General features: G+C 33.4%; 1 pseudogene; it reads left to right on the top strand.

Moving 5' to 3' along the window:
* The first annotated feature begins 13364 nt into the window (after nucleotides 1-13364).
* Nucleotides 13365-19170, top strand: LOC128160094 (uncharacterized; annotated as a pseudogene).
* Nucleotides 19171-20505: the final 1335 nt, after the last annotated feature.

Raw genomic sequence — 20505 nt, 5'->3', positions numbered from 1 at the left:
CAATGGTCTGAAGACCGTAGCCGGTGAATTTTGTTGTCGATGAAAATCAGAAGTCAAAAAGTCCGATGGGCTTGTAGATTTGCAAGTTCATACACAATCAGTAATATATTTAGACTGTTATACTTGCGTAATATAGTTAATACATTTTGAAAGAAGCGTACTTATGTTTGTGTGTCGTTTCAGTGACGTACTAAGTTCCATGGTCATAATATTTAGACAAACCTATTTATTAACTAGTACGTAAAAAACGGTAAAATGCACGAATATCTTACGAAAACTGACTGAAACACGACAAAGGTCGAAAAATGGTGACATTTGAGATGCAGTGGTGCCTTGAAAAGCCATTAAATAAATCGCTTAAATCCACCACAGGTGAGAGAAGCGGGAAACAACGTTTATGACAAAACAAAATGTATTCGAAAGTTTCAAATTGAATGGAGTTCCGACAGCCCCTGGCTGACTTACAATGTATGCAAAAACTAAATGTCCTGTTACTGGTGTAGGAAAGCTGGAGATGAACAAGGGGATAGTAATTATCTGACTTAGCATTTGTTATGGGGACATAATTTAAGTTAGACGCTATTCGTCAGCAAGAAACAAGCTGGTGCTACACATACTGTGTTCTCTTAAACAGTGAGCAAGAAACTCCATTATATACTAGTGGCAAAGCATGGAAACTAAAACCGATAAAACTTACAATGATCGTAAAACGTTGCAAAATTACATAAGATGTGTTGAACAACAGTGGTAGCACAACACACGTATAAACGGGTGCAATTTATCTTACGATCTTTTAAAATAGTTCATCAATCTTGCGCAAGAACACAAAACGTTGTAAAACGTTCGACCTAATATTCGTACTAATGTACATGCGTTGCATTGCACAATAATTTGGATCGCATTCGGTCGCGCCTGAATAGTGTGCATGTCTACTAATTTGAGGAGAATTAATGCGACCACAAAAACGCATGCAACGAATGCGAGTGCTCGGGCAACGTATGCAATGGCTCTTGTGAAGCTCAAAAATTTTGATCGCAAAGTGTTGATAAGTGCTCGTGCGCAAATTGTGAAAGGGGCTTGAGGAGCGATCGATCGCTCCTCAACTACCACTGGGATATATAAATCGGTCGAGAAAGTTACGGTTAGTAAGTTTCAGGTTTGCAAGGACTTCTACATTATAGAACTACACATTGTAGAAATATGTTTGTGAAAAGGAATAAAGAAAACTACAGTCAGTTTGATATAAAAGATGTCTTATTCTTTTCAATAATTTTTATATATCCCCAATGACCTACTTTGGAATGAAATATACTGGTAATAGAGTTGCAAGATATACCAACTATGAATTAACATAAGTCAAGCAGACGAGCAGATGGACAGACAGGCGGAGAAGTGAGCTCACCTAAATCTTTGTTTCAGGTGAGCAACTAATTGGTATTTTATACATTATTAATACATGTATAATTTCTGTATGTAGGAAAATAGTGGTTAGTTGATCAAAATAAACATTCAGCATTATCAGCATTTTTAGATAAGTATTATGTGGAATATAAATGATGTGAAATTGAATATATGTATCGGAATTGCTTTACCCTTTATTTTATATAGAATGGCAGAAAACTTTCAGTTTCTACATGTTTCCATTAAGCTCCTTTCACAATTGGCGCACGAACACTTTTTTTGGGTTCACGCGAGCTATCGCACACGTTGCACGAGCTCGCATTCGTTGTATGCCTTTTTTGTGGTTGCATCAAGTCTCCTAAAATACTGGACATGCACACTATTCAGACGTGACCGAATGCGATTTTAATTTCTGCAATGCAACGTACAAACAATACTACGAAGGTTTTGTGTACTCGTAAGAGCGATGCACGACCTTTCGTAAGATAAATTGCAGCTATTTATGCGTCTGTTGTGCAACCATGAGACTGTTGCTCAACGTGTCTCATGTTATCTTGCAACGTTTTACAATCATTGCAAAATTTATTGTTTCAGTTGTCATGCATTGCCACTAGGATATACTGGATACAGGGTTATTTTCGCTACGTGACAATTTCAGTTCTACTTACGATTTTTGCTCGTCTTAAATCGCCCCGACAATGTTGTGGTAAAAGAGAGATTATATAAGATATTGAAAGTCGTAATCCGTTATCTTACAAGAAGAGCGAAAAAAAACGGTGGCGAATTATAATTGCATACTTCCAAGGAACCAAAATTAATAACAATTTTGTTGTCATTTGCAGACTTGTCTGTCTGTAGGTACGGCACAGGCTTTAATTATATTGCCGTATTTTAACTCATTCTGTAAATTTCATCAAAGCAGCAGCACTTTTTAATGAATTAAACATTTTCTGAATTCGTATTAAAAAAATCATTATTATGTTAAAACTATGCCCTTGTAAAAAGCAAATTTAGACAAGCTTCCCGATTTCAAACACATTAATCTTGTACATTAAACGCTATAGAAAAAGTATGTATACACGCCCTAAAATTACATGCTGGATCAAATTAAGCATAATTAATAGGAATTTATGGTATAACAATTTTTTAAAGAATACCCTGTTTAATTATGAAATGCATTTATTTTCTCGTGTTATAAAACCTGGTGATCCGCCTCTTTCAACACATAGTGCGGACTTGTCCTTTATCAGGTTGGGCACAGTTACCGCATTGAGGAACGATTACGCTTATCGGGAACTATCCCCCGTTTCAGTAATAAAAAACTCCCGCAAATGCGAGATTTTCTCGATGTATGCCAAATAAATGAAAAGTCCCACTTAAGTAAAAATAAGTGCATGAGAAATGCAATGTGGTGCAAAATAACTTTATACAACTGACCTTCATGGCCTACAACTTTAGTCCTCCACAGCTGCAAACAAATATTTTGAACTCGTGGAAATCGTGAGTATTCTTGCATTGATCGTAAATTTTCCATTGATAGTTTGCTTTTACTGCCTAAAATCCCAAAAATTTCAGATTTTTATGTCCAATGAGTTGACACAACTTGACCATGCAAGAAAAAATTAAAAATAAATGCAGAAATCATTGTTTATTTTGGATTAAATATTTTGATCTCGGGAAGATCATTCAAAATTACGGAAGCTTGTACCAGCAATTCTTTTAACACATATCGTAAACTATAATTTAAAAGAAAATGATATAAAACTATGTTTATTGATAAGAAACTTCAATTTAAAAGAAATTATTGTTCCATATTTTAATTAAAAATAAACAAAATATTGAACGAATAATTCTATGTAAGGCCTAAATTGTGTACAGAATAAGCACATTATTATCCATAGAGGCTACCGTAAAAAAATGTTGAATAGATTTTGTTTGTTACTGGATTTCACTGTAACGTAGCTGAGAATGTTAAAATTTGAAGCATACACATAGTAAGTGGGTCCGTGTTAATAATAAAATGTAAAAATATTCTTGCACTTTCTGTTCAGTTTAAAGAAAACAAGAGGTGAATGCAAAAAAAACATGTCAAATCCCGCATTTGCTGGAGTTTTTTTTTTAATTACTGAAACGGGGAATACTTCCCGTTTAGCGTAATCATTCCTCAATGCGGTAACTGTGCCCAATCTGTTTATCGGCACCGAAATGCGCCGGTCTTAGGACCGGCGCATAAACAACGAATTGCCAAATGAAATTAACATACGGAAACCAAAATCAAAGGAACAAATTGTCACTGCTGTTTGTACAACCATGGTAACAGATGAAACAATTTCAAAAGACACCTTTCTTTATCAAAAAGATGATAGGAATACAATCTATAAAAAGAACGTTGAAATATGTAGCAATAGAATTTCACCAAAACTTGTAAATATATATTTTTAGTGGTTTCTGTTGAAAACAGTTTTATAAATGCATTCACTTAATGGCCATGCAAATTTAGTAACAAATATCTACATTTTTAACCGGGTTTTCCAAAGGAAAAATCCGGTCATTGAAATTGTGAAAATTGCGGGCTGAAGGCTGCAATAGGGTACCCTCATTATATGGATGACTCCTACATTTTCAAGATAGTACGATGTTCTTTTGCCGATCAGTTGGACATATATCAGCGGCACAGGGGCCAAGCCCGTTTTAACATTAATTTCAATGTAATCATAAAAAAGAAAGGGACCGAACTCTGACCCAGATAAAAACTACCAGCTCGCTTCAAAAGCCTAATAAATCAATTATTTTTTTTAACACTCGCAATATGGATTTTTTTTTTCAAATAAGTAATGTCTGAGATACACTCATGCCGAATTTCAAGTGAATAGGTCTTAAAATAGCGGAGATATACGTCATTATTCTCTCGAAGTCAGCAGTATTTTACTCGGACATTTACCGGTCCAAGGATCACGATGGGATTTTACCTTTGACAACAGCAGTATTTCAACAAGTCGAGAAATATTCGCACTAATATTTTAAAATCTTACATCAAACGCACGCTACTTAAAAAAACTCCGATATTATTCCTTAAATACTCTCCATATTGAACTTTATTCTGCAACCACATTGATTTCTGACAGGGTCAGACTGATTCTGATTGGATCATCAGGAATTTTAGCCAATGAAATTGAGTTTAACATATTAGCTATCACAATGGCCGGTCTGGTCAGAAGTTGATGTGGCTGGAGAATAAAAGTTCAGTTTGAACAGTATCTTAAGAATTTCATCGGAATTTTAGGATGTAAATAGCGTGCATTTGATGTGATATTTTAAAAGATTAGTGCGAATGTTTCTCGACTTGTTGCAATACTGCTGTTATCTTGCAGTCAACTTGAAATTCGGTATGATTGTATCTCAGATATCACTTTTCTGAAAACTACATGCATATTGTAAATGTTATAAAAATTATTTGATATTTTAGGCTTTTGAAGCGAGTTGGTAGTTTTTTTTTTATCTGGGTCAGACCCCTCTCTTTATTTATGGTTACATTGAAATTGATGTTAAAACAGGCTTTGCCCCTGTAATCAGAAATATGCATATTGCTAGGGTTTTGATTTCTGCTGTTGAGTTAAGTCATTTTTTGACAAAGCATTGCATATAGGGTACCCAATTTTTCTGGATTGGTAATGTTCATCAATTGTTCACACAAAAGAGAACCCGGTTTGCTGTTACCTTGTTATTGATTACACACCGCAACACTCAGAATGAACTTTTAAAGCTGTTTAAGTATTCGTACACAGTCAAATAACAAATGCAAAATACCTTATTTTTAAGCATTTGAGATGACTTCTGTTTATTGTGATGTCATAGTATTTATTTGCCGTACTTCTGGTCGGTGCGACCACAAAAAAACCCCTTAAAAGTGCTGTGATCTTTAAAACTTAAAGAAAAGCAAAGACAGACTTTATTTGAAGAACATGACTGCATTTCAGTCAACAGATTACAAAAGAGTGTTATTAACCAGATTTTACAATGTTCTGTCCACCGTCTGCATAATGGAGATAAACCTATGATTGTAATAGATGTTTGCCCGTTATATTCTCTTATGATTATACAGATAAAATGCATTAATTCTGTGAAAATATTCTTCCATGAGTTAAGTAAATACTAATAAGTTATGCTACAATTTTTCATATTTTTTCAGTATTTTGAAAGTTTATTGGATTAAACAATCCCGGAATTATACTTAAATTGATTTCATTAGCCAGATAATTATAATGCACTAGAATATACATTGCAAAGCAACGCTGAAACTACTCGGGTACCGTTAAGGCCAATTGACCTCTATTATAGAGGAACATTGGAAATTCTTGCTTCACACAAAGATTGCTTATGACGTGAGGATGTGTCATGATTTTAAGTCATGGTCATTTGGCAAGTTCAAGGTCATCCAAAAAAAAAATTGAAATTCGTGTCTACTGTATCACTATCAAAGTAACTATAGTACGTCCTAAGTTATTGTTACCATCACTTTTTGATGAGTTTTATTAAAGATACACATACCTGTGAAAGAAATACAGTTGAAATTGATAAAAGGAAATATATCCAACATATCCTCATTGACAAATTATCATTTTTCACTCAAAAAAGTTCACAAGAACGAAAACAAATTTCTTACGGAGATTTACAATGTAAAATATTTACATCTTTTCTCCATTTGGAAGTAATCGGTACACCTCGCACAGTTTTTCAACGTTATCATCAGGGCTAATTAATGGCTGATGCAATGCAAAAATCCCCGTAGACTTCTTTTAGAATGTGTATTGAAACCTGAAGCGGCAGAGGGGGCGTTTCAAAACAGATAATCTGGGCATTTCCATATAAGTGGATGAGAGTAGTCTGAGCTTAAGGGTATTTATGATTATCGAAACATGATCAACGCAACAAGAGATGTTTGTAAAACACTTATGCCGCCCTCCCTTGGAAACATACACAAAGAAAACAAGATATCTGTGAGCCAATGCTCACTAGTGATACCCCCGCTCTGATGTGAACATGCAAAATAAGCAAATTCGACATTAAACAGAAAGCTGGCATCCGATTGAAACAGAAATATATCCCAGAATGTGGGATGCCTAAACAAAAAGTGTGTTAAAATTTCAAGCATCTGCAATAAATAGCTGCTGAGAAATCTTTGAAGAAAATTTGTTTGAAAATTTTGGCTAAAATAAACAAAGTACTCATTTAACAGGAAGTTGACGTCCGATTGGTACAAAAATATATCCGACGATATGGCATGCCTGAACAAACACTGTGTAAAAAATTTCAAGCATCTGCGATAAATAGCTGCTGAGAAATCTTTGACGAAAATTTGTTGAAAGTTTTGACTAAAAATAAACAGTCGTCATTTAACAGGAAGTTGACGTCTGATTAGTACAAAAATATATCCCACGATATGGCATGCCTATACAAATACTGTGTAAAAATTTCAAGCATCTGCGATAAACAGTTGCTGAGAATTCTTTGAAAAAAAATTGTTTGAAAATTTTTGCCAAAATTAAACAAAGTCGTCATTTAACAGGAAGTTGACGTCTGATTAGTACAATAATAAATCCCACGATATGGCATGCCTATACAAATAGTGTGTAAAAATTTCAAGCATCTGCGATAAATAGTTGCTGAGAAATCTTTGACGAAAATTTGTTTGAAAATTTTGGTTTAAAAAAAAAGCAAAGTCGTCATTTAACAGGAAGTTGATGTCTGATTGGTACAAAAATATATCCCACGATATGGCATGCATTAACAAACACTGTGTAAAAATTGTAAGCATCTATGATAAATAGTTGCTGAGATAAATGCCACAGAAATTTTTATTACGGACGGACAGACGGACAGACATACACACAAGGGTAAAACAGTATACACCCTCTCCTTTGTAGCGGGGGTATAATAACGTAAACTACAAATAGTTGGAATTTTTCTAAGTCCTCGGGGCATTACTCAGTCGAAAATTGCTCTATCATACCCAAAATCAAACTTCACATAGATATTATTTACTGTAAATTCCTTATTTAACGCGGGTACTTACTTCCGCGATCTCGCGGTTTCGGATGAAATCGCGAGAATATAAATTCGCGAACACTGAATTTTAATCCTTATTTCTTATAGTTTTCAACTCTTACAAAATATTAGCGAGAATTTAAAATCCTCGAAGGGTGCTTCTCGCGATTTTACGCGAATATTAATTCCTCGCGGTTAATTAGGAATCTACAGTAGATAAACCTGTATACTAAATTTCATATCAACATGTGCACCCTCTGCGAAGAAAATGAGCGGAAACTGCAAATAACTGGAATTTTTCTACGTCCAAGAGCCATAACTCACTCGAAAATTGCTCGATCGTACCCAATATCGAAATTCACCTAGATATTATTTACTGTAAATTCCTTATTTAACGCGGGTACTTACTTCCGCGATCTCGCGGTTTCGGATGAAATCGCGAGAATATAAAATCGCGAACACTGAATTTTAATCCTTATATCTTATAGTTTTCAACTCTTAGAAAATATTAGCGAGAATTTAAAATCCTCGAAGGGTGCTTCTCGCGATTTTACGCGAATATTAATTCCTCGCGGTTAATTAGGAATCTACAGTAGATAAACCTGTATACTAAATTTCATATCAATATGTGCACCCTCTGCGAAGAAAATGAGCGGAAACTGCAAATAACTGGAATTTTTCTACGTCCAAGAGCCATAACTCACTCGAAAATTGCTCGATCGTACCCAATATCGAACTTGACCTAGAAATTATGATGATTAAACAGTATATGAAATTTCATTTCAATATGTTCATCCTCTGCAAAGAAAATGAGCGGAAAGTGAAAATAACTGGAATTTTTCTACGTCCAAAGGCCATAACTCTGTCGAAAACTGCTGGATCGTACCCAATATCGAACTTGACCTAGCTATTATCATAATAAACCTCTATACTAAATTCCATTTTAATATGTTCATCCTCTGCGAAGAAAATGAGCGGAAACTGCAAATAACTGGAATTTCTCTACGTTCAAGGGCCATAACTCTGTCGAAAATTGCTCGATCGTACCCAATATCGAACTTGACCTATATATTATCATGATTAAACTGTATATAAAATTTCATTTCAATATGTTCATCCTCTGCAAGAAAATGAACGTAAACTGTTGGTGGACCGACAGACAGCAGTAAAGCTATATGCCCTCACTTCTTCGAAGGGGGGCATAAATAGAAGTGGAAGCAAAAACTCGGACAGAGTATAATACCTTAATATGGTTAAGCTTGTATACACATGTAATGGTTCATCCTTCATGGAAGGTGTGAAGCAATAATCTTAAACTAATATGACAAAAGTCCGCAATGCAGATAAGGCTACACATCGCTCTGATATGCTAATGAAGGGATAATGAGATATGACGTCATAATACATGCCCCGCATCTGTATTTCCATATATGGAAAATACACCGAAAACAGTAGTTTTGGCAAAATATACGGTTGATTTAATACTTCATGGCAAAACCTATAACAACGAATTACACATATGTGTATATTTAAATTTCCAACAACGAGAATATACGAAGAATTTCTATATTACATCTGTCGTATGGGTGTGAATCTGCGTCCCAAAAGCGCTCGTCAGACGATGTAAACACGTGTAACTGGTGTTCCCGATGGTAATGGTCTTTTGATGATTTATCAGGTATGTAGAATAGATATACAGTGTACTTGTAATAGACCAGATAACTAAGTAACTATTTTTCTGTGTTTTTATGCAGTGGATGAATTTCTGATCAACTTATTGTGTTGTTTCGTTCAAAACATGAGACTGCATTGCATGCATTGTTTACATTTATACTGTACAATTGTCGGTCCGATAAATTGTAACTCATTTTCTTCAGTAAGTTCAATCGACACGATCGAATCAGTTCATAGCATTTGTACAGACAATACTATAGCTTTACACTACACTCAGTCTGACTATACATGTAGTTGTTTGTATGTAAACAAAGTGAGACTGTGAAAACAGCTGATCTGGTTTCCTGAAAATCAGTACAGTACAGGCTAAAGGATTATATACAGCTGATTTGATTTTCTGAAAATTAGTTGACCCGTTCATAAACAGCTGATCAATAACATGTTTCTTCTGTGTTGAAAATTCTTCTATGACAGTTGATATAATTTTTTTACACATTATATCCATCCAATTGATATAAAATGTCCATGCACATTAATTATCATTACTAGCTTTTTATATCACTCAGAACATAACACTGTCTGAAATCTTATAATATACAAATATAATTGAATTGCATGTGACATCACTTCATCTGATTTCTCTAAATAAGGAATCTATATATGGACATGGTATATGTTTGTTTAGAATGTAAATAATCAAATAATAGTTAAAGTGTTTGTCATTTTACCCATTCATGCAAATTAGACCTTTAACAGAATGCTCAAATTGCTGTTGACATGTAGTCCTATGTACCGGTATGTGTGTATATATGTGTTTAATTTTAAAATGAATAAATTTTAAACTTATGTTATTTTAAACCTACAATTTTTAATACTTCATCATTAAAAATTAAATTGCTCGTCAACATTGAACATATCAACATTACATGGTATGATTTCACTGTAACTGCACTAGCTTGATAGAAATCTTGTATACATTAATATGAGAGAGAGAGAGAAAGAGAAAGAAAGAGAGAGAGAAAGAGAGAGAGAGAGAAGTGCACTGTTAAGGTTTTGTGGAGTAAAATAAAGGGGCCACAGTGATTTTACACATAACAGGGGTGAAGGTGTCGATCATCAAAAAACTGTTTTAAAGCTGTATTTGAACATGTGCAAAACCTGAATGCAAATCTTAACAGAATGAAATGTTTATCAAGGTAAATAAATTCCAATGTTTGTCAAATTGTAGAAAATAATTCTTCCATGTTAATCTTTCAGTCATTTTGATTACATGTTAAACTCACTGAAAAATCATTTTCATTTCAGCTGGTACCTGCTATGTTTTGGGATTTGCATAAATGCTGTTCTTATTGGTGACAAGTTACACACATTCTTATCCTGGGAATATAAAATATGAAAATGATGTGAAAACCTGGACTTAAAGAACACGAAGACTGTGCTTTTGGAGAAAGAAGAGGAATCAGTCATACAATAAACACATTGACATCATATCATACATAAAAGAAATTTAAATCATTGAGTGTGCATGCATATATGGGTATAACAATTTTAAAATAATGTTGTCACTGAACATATTATCATTATTTTTCGTTCAGAAAGTAATTTATCTGATAGCTAGTATATCTGAATAAAACAAATGAGCCAAGTATAATTGTTTTTATATTCATATTTTTTTTTAAGAAATGGAGGAGAGGAGACATTTACCTGAGTCAGCTATATTAAATTGCTATATGCTGTTTGCATGCATTACAGGCACGTAGCATCGTTTTTGAAAGTGGGGGGGCCAGCCTCATCCAAAAAATCTTGACAAGCAAAAAAAAAAAAAAAAAAAAAAAAAAAAAGGGAAATTGAAACTTTTCCAAAACTTCAAAATCCTAATCCGGGGGGGGGGGGGGGGGGGGGGGGGGGGCTGGTGTAGTATATAACTTCAATTATTTCACTCCTCATTTCCTTATTTTCATATCAATTCTTTACATACTCCCAAAAAAGTGGGGGGGCCAACTCCAATCAATGATTATTAAATTTTTTATGTGCAAATTTACATTTACCCCCCTGATGCTACGTGCCTGCATTACAGATGCAAAGGGATAGGGGGAGAGTCTTCATCCCCTTGCATAAGATTAAGTTCAGAATTATTTAAATTGTATATATTCATGTGAACCAAAAATGGCTTTTGATTGCCTACTTGCAGGATTTACACTCTCTTATATTCTCGGTAATAAAAAAAATGCAATTGGAATGGAATAAATTTTGTGACTGAATAAATATATATGCACCCCCCCCCCAAAAAAAAAGAAAAAGAAAATGAGTATAACCTTAAAATCATTCTTCATGTATATATAACCCCTCTCCCCTGGATAATTCTAATTTAATTCACACTTCACATGGTAATATGGCTTGGTCTATGGCCACCTGCAAATAAATTCCTTGAACCACCCCTCCCCCTGGAAAATGTTTCAAAACAACAGTGTTGTATATAAACATTGAGTCATTGAGGCACTGGCATGCACCCGACATGAAATATTCTTATAATCAAAATATACCCCTGACCATATTGTACAGTGAGGTAGGGGTTATTTTTTATATTATGAGATAAATCATGTTAATATATGTCTGTCTTATTATAGAGGGGCTTCTCCCAACCCATCCTACCCCTCAGATAATTTTGCACAATTAGGTCTCACATATTTTTCTTTCCTTCCCTCAAAAATCAAGAAACTACTAACTACTAAAAGTAACCTAAAATATGATGCACAACTGTTTTTGTTTACGTCTATAATTACAACAGAGGAAATGCGGGTGATTCATACTGTCCCTTTTTATAAAGATAAAACAGAAACACTATGTTTGAATTATCATTTGCATAATGTACTGATGAAATCTATCTCAAAATAAATTCGGATTAAACGATACAATGACACCGCGCCTATTTCAGAAGAGTTAACGCTTATAGAGTTATCTCCCCTTTTGGGACCATTTGTGCGTTTAAAATGTGTATTGATTTGAGAGACCTGACTGACTGTCAAATTAAATGCAAAAAGACAAGGGCAAGGCGGCTATAGATATTATTGAACTTGGTACGATTTTCTTCCTTTTTTCGTGTACTTAATGAAAACTGATGCTCATTTGTTGAGAAATATAGTTTTAATTTGTAAATTTCAATCGAAATGTACAAGAACGCGCTGTTTTTTTTCAACAAGTAGCCAGTTTTCCTAGAAATTTGCATATTAAACGAATTTTACAACTGAATGAGCATTGATTTCTATGATGTATATATAATTTTAAATAAGTAGGCGTATTATTTACTCCAAACTTTGTTTGTCTTGCCCTTCTCTTTTTTGTCTCAAATTAGCATTAACGTTTCTTGTCTAAAAGATGCCCACGTGACACTGAAAAGTCACGTGACAGTCAAATTAAGACATGGTCAAGTTAAAGTGACCCATATCTTTGCAAAATCAGTCAGAAAATAGTTTTAAAAAATATATCATGCAGAAAAAATAAAGCTTAAACAAACGACCTCCTTTTACTGCTGTTTGAAAGCAAATTGTTGCCTTAACTGTCCTGCGTCGATGATGAAAGAATATTTATAATTCAAGTCACTTGAATAATGTACAATACGTCAAGGTAGAACATCATAGGGGTGAAAATAACAGGAACTATTTCAACACGGGAAAACATTAGCTAAATTATAATTGCAGTGTTTTATACAGATATATATCCGTTGAGACCGATTTGCATGTGAAATAATTTTGTACCTTTAATATATACTCACTTACTTTAGAAAAATATCACACATTTATTCAAATTTTTGGCTCATAGGTTATTGACGAAAGTCTTAAGAGACATTATTTTTTTTTAAGGCGACAAAATGATTTATTGAAAATTGACAATTTTTTGGAAAATGTGGGCTTGTCGTAGTCAATAAATTAACTTTATCTTTAAATACGATTATTTCTGGAGGCAGATACTAATTACGTTCCACATTTATAAATGTAATAATACAACCTAGTTATAGTTAAAATGCATTTAGGATCGTGATTTGATTATTAAAAATGCTTTAAACTCTGCATGTAATTTTTTACTTCCTTTGTCATTATTAAAAAGCGTTTTTATACTTACTAATTTTTTTTACGTATTATTTTTCTATCAATAAGGTCACATAGGTATGAGTTTAATACATTATGCATTTTCAATACTAATTGATAAAACAAGCCACATTTAAAACTCATCAATCAAAACAGGGAATGAAACAGTTTAGAAACAAACTACAATATAATGACAAGAGACCTGGCGTCGATATGTATTTAAAAGGAAGAATATCAAATAGCTGCACAGTATAACAGAAATGAAGGTTCCAGTTATATTGGGCGTGTTGTGTCTCATTATTGGATATGGACACAGCTGCTATTGTCCCAAGATTCCGACTAATGGCTGTAAATCCCAATATTGTAAGTTTTTATTTCACTTTTTCTTTTTGTTATAATTGTTTATCAAGAAAATCACATTAATGGGTTATAGCGTTCACATAATATACAGAGTTTTTTTAATTAATAAAGTCGTTTAAATTATCGCAAGTGGTCATGATGTATTGAAAAGAAACTACATAAGCTTTAACGAACGTTTGAAATTAAAAACTTTTGAAGTTAAAGAAATCGTAGTTACTGGAGACTGACATGATGTAGAACTTTTTTGTATTAAAAACCAAAAAAAAAACTTAATTTTTGACGTCACACCATCTATTCCCGTTTGGTTTACAATACAATGTACACAGCGCTTTTAATAAAACGCTGTTTTATTCCTTTCTGTTTCTCAAAAATCGACTGATCCAAATTGATAACGTTTAAGTCCACACGTCAGTCTAATGAATCTTCATTTAAATTGAAACCGATTGGCCATGAAATTAAAAACACCGTGAAAGATACTAACATAGAAAATCGTGAAATTTTAGACACTTGAAATTAAAGACGTTTACAGTATATGTATGATAAGCACTATCCTCAACAGTGGTTATGTATCCAAGTGTTTTGGTAAAAAGAGGTTGAAATGCAAAAAGCTATGGTATATATTTGAAATTGAGAAACCGTGTGTGTGTCTGTAATTTTACGAGGAATAATAAGTTTTTCATTTCGATTATTAGGGCCCCGCAAGGATTTGCGGGTGCCCTATAGTAATCACTCTGTCCGTCCGTCCCTCTGTCCGACCGTCTGTCACTCTTCCGTCCACAAATTTCCTGTTTTTTTTCAAATAACGTTTTTTATGGTTGCCCAATCAAGTTCAAAGTTGGTAGGGTAGTTCAGTAGGCAGAAATACATATTTTGATGCTAAGTTTGGTTCTCTTTGTCTTCTGGCTTGGAGCTGGGGTGGTGGGGTAGATTCCTAACAATGCATAAGAATGAATGGGCAAAGAGAGATAACTGCTGAGAATGAATGGGCAAAGAGAGATAACTGCTGAGAATGTTACCATTGTATACATGGAAGGCTGTGCAATATTTGTCCTTTGGGATTAATTAACCTTCCACAGGAAGAAAATCCTAAGCTTTATCTTTATCTGTCACATTGAGATTAATTACTGCACTGCCTGTATCTGCAAATGAACTTTGTTTTGAAGTTAAGGTCAATTTTGAATGATATGTAGTATTTTGTACATTCTTTGAAATATGGATTTGAAATATAATATTCATATTTTATTTTGGTTAAAATACCGTACACAATGATTTATAATAATTTTATTGAATTCTAAAATCAAGATATATATTAAGATATCCTTTTTCACTATTATATTTTTCAATTATTTATTTTATTTTTTTCTGCCCTAATGCTGTTAATTTTAACAGATAATCAGATAATAACCCCATTCTGTCATTTCTGAAAAAAATATCTTATTGTAAATTTAGAAGAAAAGGATGAGAGAGCAGAACAATTAATCCCCTGGGATTAGTTATCTTGCCTGCTGCAGAAAATTTAGAGGCTTATCTTATCTGTCATATCGAGATTAATGAACACCTTTGTCTGCACTGATCGTGTTTTGAAGCAAATTAAACTCTCATTCCATGAGCTGCACCCTAATATTTTTACCCCTCAGTTTAAGGAATGGTATTTGATAAAGAACATGTTTCATTCTAGTCCAAATACTTATATTCTGTAAAATAAAAAAAATATATGAATTACAATAAATTTAAAAAAATTCTTTTTATTAGAAATCAGTTTTTTTTATTCTTTTTTTTTCTTTTTTAATGGATGTTTTGGTGTTGTTGTTGTTTTTTGTTGCTATGTTTATATTAAAGTAAACTTAAGAATAGTAGTTGAAAATGTTCCTGCTGTAAGCCCTGATTAAATTCAATAAATGGATGAGAGCAGGATAATTAATCCCCTGAGATTAATTATCTTGCCTGTTTCAGAAAATCTAAGATCTGTCTTTATCTGTTATATGTATTACCGTACACATGTGTCTGCAAGTGATGTTTGTTTGAAGTTGAGGCAAAGCCTAGGTATCATTGCATTGGTATCAATTCTTTGTTTTTTTTAACAAATTTTATTTCATCCCATGTTAACCCACTTTATCCCGTGGATATGACTCATTGGATATTTTTTTTGATATCCCACAGTTGTGACTTTACAATGGGATTTGCGTAGGCATAATGAAGTAAAATAATGTGGAGTTTTATAAACAGTGTAAACATTGATTGTGGTGTATAAAACATGGGATAAATAGAATCTCTTATGATTTGTAGTATAATATGATTTTTATCCAACTTGTGTGTTTTACCCCCTCACTAAGGCTCAAGAAAACAACACTTTAATTGTTGGATGAAAATCATATCCAACTACAAATCACGAGATCCTATATATTCCAGTTCTCAATTTACATCTTCTGCCGGGCATTTATTTTTCATCATTGTTAATATAAAGAGGATGGAATTCAAAGTTTTTTTCACTTCTCTATATTAATTGTCATAGCGGGGCCCTTCCTGACTGGTCAGTTTTCCAGTTTGTACTGTTGTCATATTTTTTCTGTTCTTCCTTTCGACATATCTTGTCAAAATAATATATTCCATGTTCCACGGACATATCTGACTCATATCACACACAAAAAGTGCCTTTAGTCAAAGATTGTACATACAACGTTTCTTGGTCAAATGACGAAATCATTATGACAGGTAAATTATGCTTGTTCGAATCGAAGATACGTGTTCTTTTGGGCAACTTCCACGCCACCTTTTGAAACTGTCGTTCCTAATCGGAAAACTACTGTCTTTTTACGAAGTTGCAAAATTTAATATAACGTTTGAGTGTTGAGCTTGCTTTGTTAAATTCTATTACGAGTCGTCAGTGGTTTTCTGCCGAGTGTATTAAAACGACATTTTAGCTATCAGATGCAGCATGTGTTTAAAATTATAGATATTTTTCTGTACTTTGAAGAGGTTCTTTTATCAATTCTCTTTACAACATATCTGTTATTTTATGAAATCTTGTGTATAGCTTAATATTTTTATTAACTCTTGTACTTTACAGATATAGTGTTTTGTAAAGGAACTGCCATGATCTGAAACACTGTCCCTTCACGCACTTCAACTAAAAGCACTGTTTGTGAGCAACAATAGGTCAAGGGGAGAGAATATATGATCCGAAAGAGGAATTTAAATTAGTTTTGCTCTGAGCTTATCGTTAAATGTAGAAATTAGTCTTATGCTCACTGCACACCCTCTACCAAATATGTGCACGTGGTTGAAATATGAGCCAGGTTTGGCCAAGAAGAGATAAGGTATGCTCATCACGATTTTTTTTAATTTTGTACTATTTCTTTATTTTTAGCAATCCTTGGCACTGTAATAGCAGCGTTGCCTATCGGAATACCTCCAGATGACGAGAGAATATACACAGTTTTAGTGCAAAGGATTTATAAGGTTTTTTGTTGTTCTCGAAATTATCTCTAAAACTGTTACAGAATCTAACGTAGGCATTGACGGTCTGTTATTTATACTGTATGTTACTTGAAGGTCTTCAGTTTTGAAATTTACTTCTTGAATACAGCACAACATTTTTAACCGAGTTTTCCAAAGAAAAAAAATTCCGTTATTGAATTGGCTGAAATTGCGGGCAGTCGGGCGATTGGACGGCTGCCGAAAGGGTTGCCTTATTGCTCAGATTGGCCCCTACCCTTCGGTTTTCGAGATAGAATATTATTTTGCAGATCAATTGTCCATATTCCATGACCAGAAATGTGTATATTACCTGAATTCTGATTTTATATATTTCAGGGAAAACACATTAGCCGTTGAACTTTGTATTTTTTCGAGTAATTTTGCATGTAGGACACCTAACTTATATGGATAAACCCCTTCTACAGTTTCTTAGATAAGATGTTCTTTTGTCAGATTAATTGTACAGATATCAGAAAAATGCATATGGAATGGTTTTGATCAGAAAAAATGCATATGGAATGGTTTTGATTCTTGATATTTGTTTGAAAAAAAAATGTTGAACTTGTTATTTTTCGCATCATGAATAAAGGCAACCCTAATTGTATGGATAAAGCTTCCTACACTTTCAAGTTTAGAATTTGTTGCGTTGGAGATTTAAATAAATTGGAGATGGACAATTAACTTTTGACAAATGAATCATGATTACTATTCACAAAAAAAAACCTCGCCTTTGCTGTCACATTTACATATACATTTTTTCTTGTTTCAACGTGTGTTTCAACTTAAGCATGAATGTCAAGTCGTTAAAAACATTTGCATAAACGAGTTTGAAAAAAAAATATTTATCTATATAAAAAAACCTTGTATTTCTTGTGTAAATGACAGAATATTATTTTTCAGGCAGATCAACCACTCCCTCTTATTGTACAAATACGCGCATACGTGGCGGGAAACTACTGTGGTTTACTCTTGACTCCAGGAAGTCAATACGTGATATCCGGTAGGATTCCAGTTTTGCGTTTTCTTTTACATGTCATCATCGGCAATGAAAAAAAATATAGAAAATTAACGAGATTTAAAATAAATTTTATTCCAGCAGAATTGCTTTTTAAATATAATTTCAATGATTAGTTTTCTTGAGCTTAAACTTTGAACTAAACGATATATTTTTTATGAATGGAGTTCTTGTATGATAGATTTAAAGGGGCATGGTCACGATTTTGGTCAAATTTTATTTTTCTGTTTTTATTATTTACAATGCTTTAGAAATGCATTTCTAACCATCAAATGAAATTCTGGTGCCAGTCGATAAGTTTTAAGCAAGATACAGGGCTCAAAATTCTTCGTCATGTAAATAAGGCTCGTGTCCTGTCTTTGTTTATGTAGGTTCAATATACAAGTAAAACACCTTTTTGTATATCTTCTTATTCATTTTAAGCATAAATAAACAGTTACCAACGATTAACACATTCATTTAAGATCTAAAACTGGATTTTCACTTCAATATTCAAAATGTAAACAAAGCTTTGTTTACAGAGGGAAGAATTTTAAGCTCTTTAACTCGCTTATAACTCAACAAATGACACTCGAATTTCGGTTGGCTTTTTAAAATGCCTTACTGAAGCATTGTAAACATTAAGATAAACAAAAAATAATTAATGACCAAAATCGTGACCATGCCCCTTTAAAAATACGATAAAGTCGTTTTAACTGACTTATTAATTGAATCTTCAGGATCCTATAGTGGTTTCACGTTAAGGACAAACCATTGTTGGTACACTCGTCTCTTTAGCCTGATTCCTCCCATTGAACAAATGAATCTTGATTGCCCTAATCGTCATATTCATCGCTATTAAACCTGATTAAATTAGGTAAGTGATTAAACAAAAGTCGTCTGAATATGATTAACTATTAGTTTTTGAAATGGTTTAGCTGGAAAAAAAAATTGCCTCATGGCTTCAAATTTTGTAAAAGTTTTCATTCATGACTATCTACTGAGGGGTTCGTAAATGTGTTACTATTTTTCTTTTGCAGAAGGAAGAAAAAGAAAATGGATTATTAGTTAATTTTTCTTTCCCAATAAAAGCAAACAAATCAAAGAACACAAATGCAGGTTTTTGCTTTTTATGCAGGTTGTTGCTTTTTATGCAGGTTGTTGCTTTTTATGCAGTCTGTTGCTTCATTAATAAAAAAAAGGTTTTACTGAAAAATCCTTTTTGGAGTAATTAAAAGTACTCAACTATGCATGTAATTAAAAGTAGGGTTTCCATTCAGAAGGCTTGATCCCCGTACAACTATTACCCAATCCGGCATCATATATACTTTAAAAGTTAAAACTATTTTTTATATCCTTGGCCATAAATTATATTGTGTAGATGTAATTAAGAATTGATAAATATAAAAATCACTACCTTAAATTTTGGACACTTTCCTTTATTTCCCAGAGATCAGACACTAGCACACAATGACGTCTGCCAAGTATAGCCATTTGACATGATAGCAATTTCACGACATATGTTTTTTTAACATAATGCAGCAAAACCAATAGGGATACACACCTTAAAGATCCTACAGTACCGATCAGACCCAACCTAATAGAAAGTAAAACCCTGACTAAACCTTGGGTTTACTTTCTAGGTTTGCTTCGGGTTTACTAGAGTGGACCCAGAGTAAACCCATAGTAAACCAAGAGTGGACACAGAGAGTAAACCCAGTTAGAAGTATACCCCTTAAAACAGACACTGTGTATTCGGAATATACCAGGGGCAGAAATTACAGGCAGTAGGGTGGTTAGATAAAAGACGGGTCTGCTTCACACTTCAGTGAGTACTGTTGACCTCAAAAGCAACATCCAAGTAAACCCCGAGTAAACCCAAAGTACACCCCAAGTGAACCCAAAGTAAACCCCAAGTGGACCCAAATTTTCAAAAAATAAATCCAGAGTAAACCCGAAGTAAACCCAAAAAGTAGACCCGGGGTTTAGTTGGGGTTTACTCTGGTGTTAGAGTCTGATCGGTATGTATGTAGCATCATAGCCTTATACGTAATAAGGCTTATCTATAAAATTTACATTCTTTAATGCGGTTATAATCATCCCCCCTCCCCCCACCCTCCCCCCCCCCAAAAAAAATCCATTTATAGATGCTACTGGAGATTGCCCGAATATGTGTTGAGAACAATGGTTTTCAGGCAGGGGGCTACAGACATGCAGCTAGTTTCGTATATATACTTTCAAAGTTACACTTCAGTAATTCAGTAAGTTTCTTGTATTTTTTTTTATTAATACACACAATACATATAAACGACTTTTATGTCTATTTCAGTTTAAAAGGATTTTTAGCTACTATGCACATTGATATAATTAATGTATAATAAAACATATGTATAATTAATAAAAAAAAAACATTAATTTTACACTTTTGACTATAGAACTTATCAGAAAAAGTTTTTAGGGTTCCTCAAA

Source organism: Crassostrea angulata, chromosome 8, assembly GCF_025612915.1.
Source record: "Crassostrea angulata isolate pt1a10 chromosome 8, ASM2561291v2, whole genome shotgun sequence".
Lineage (NCBI taxonomy): Eukaryota > Metazoa > Mollusca > Bivalvia > Ostreida > Ostreidae > Magallana > Magallana angulata.
This window is presented reverse-complemented; position numbering and strand designations above follow the sequence as displayed.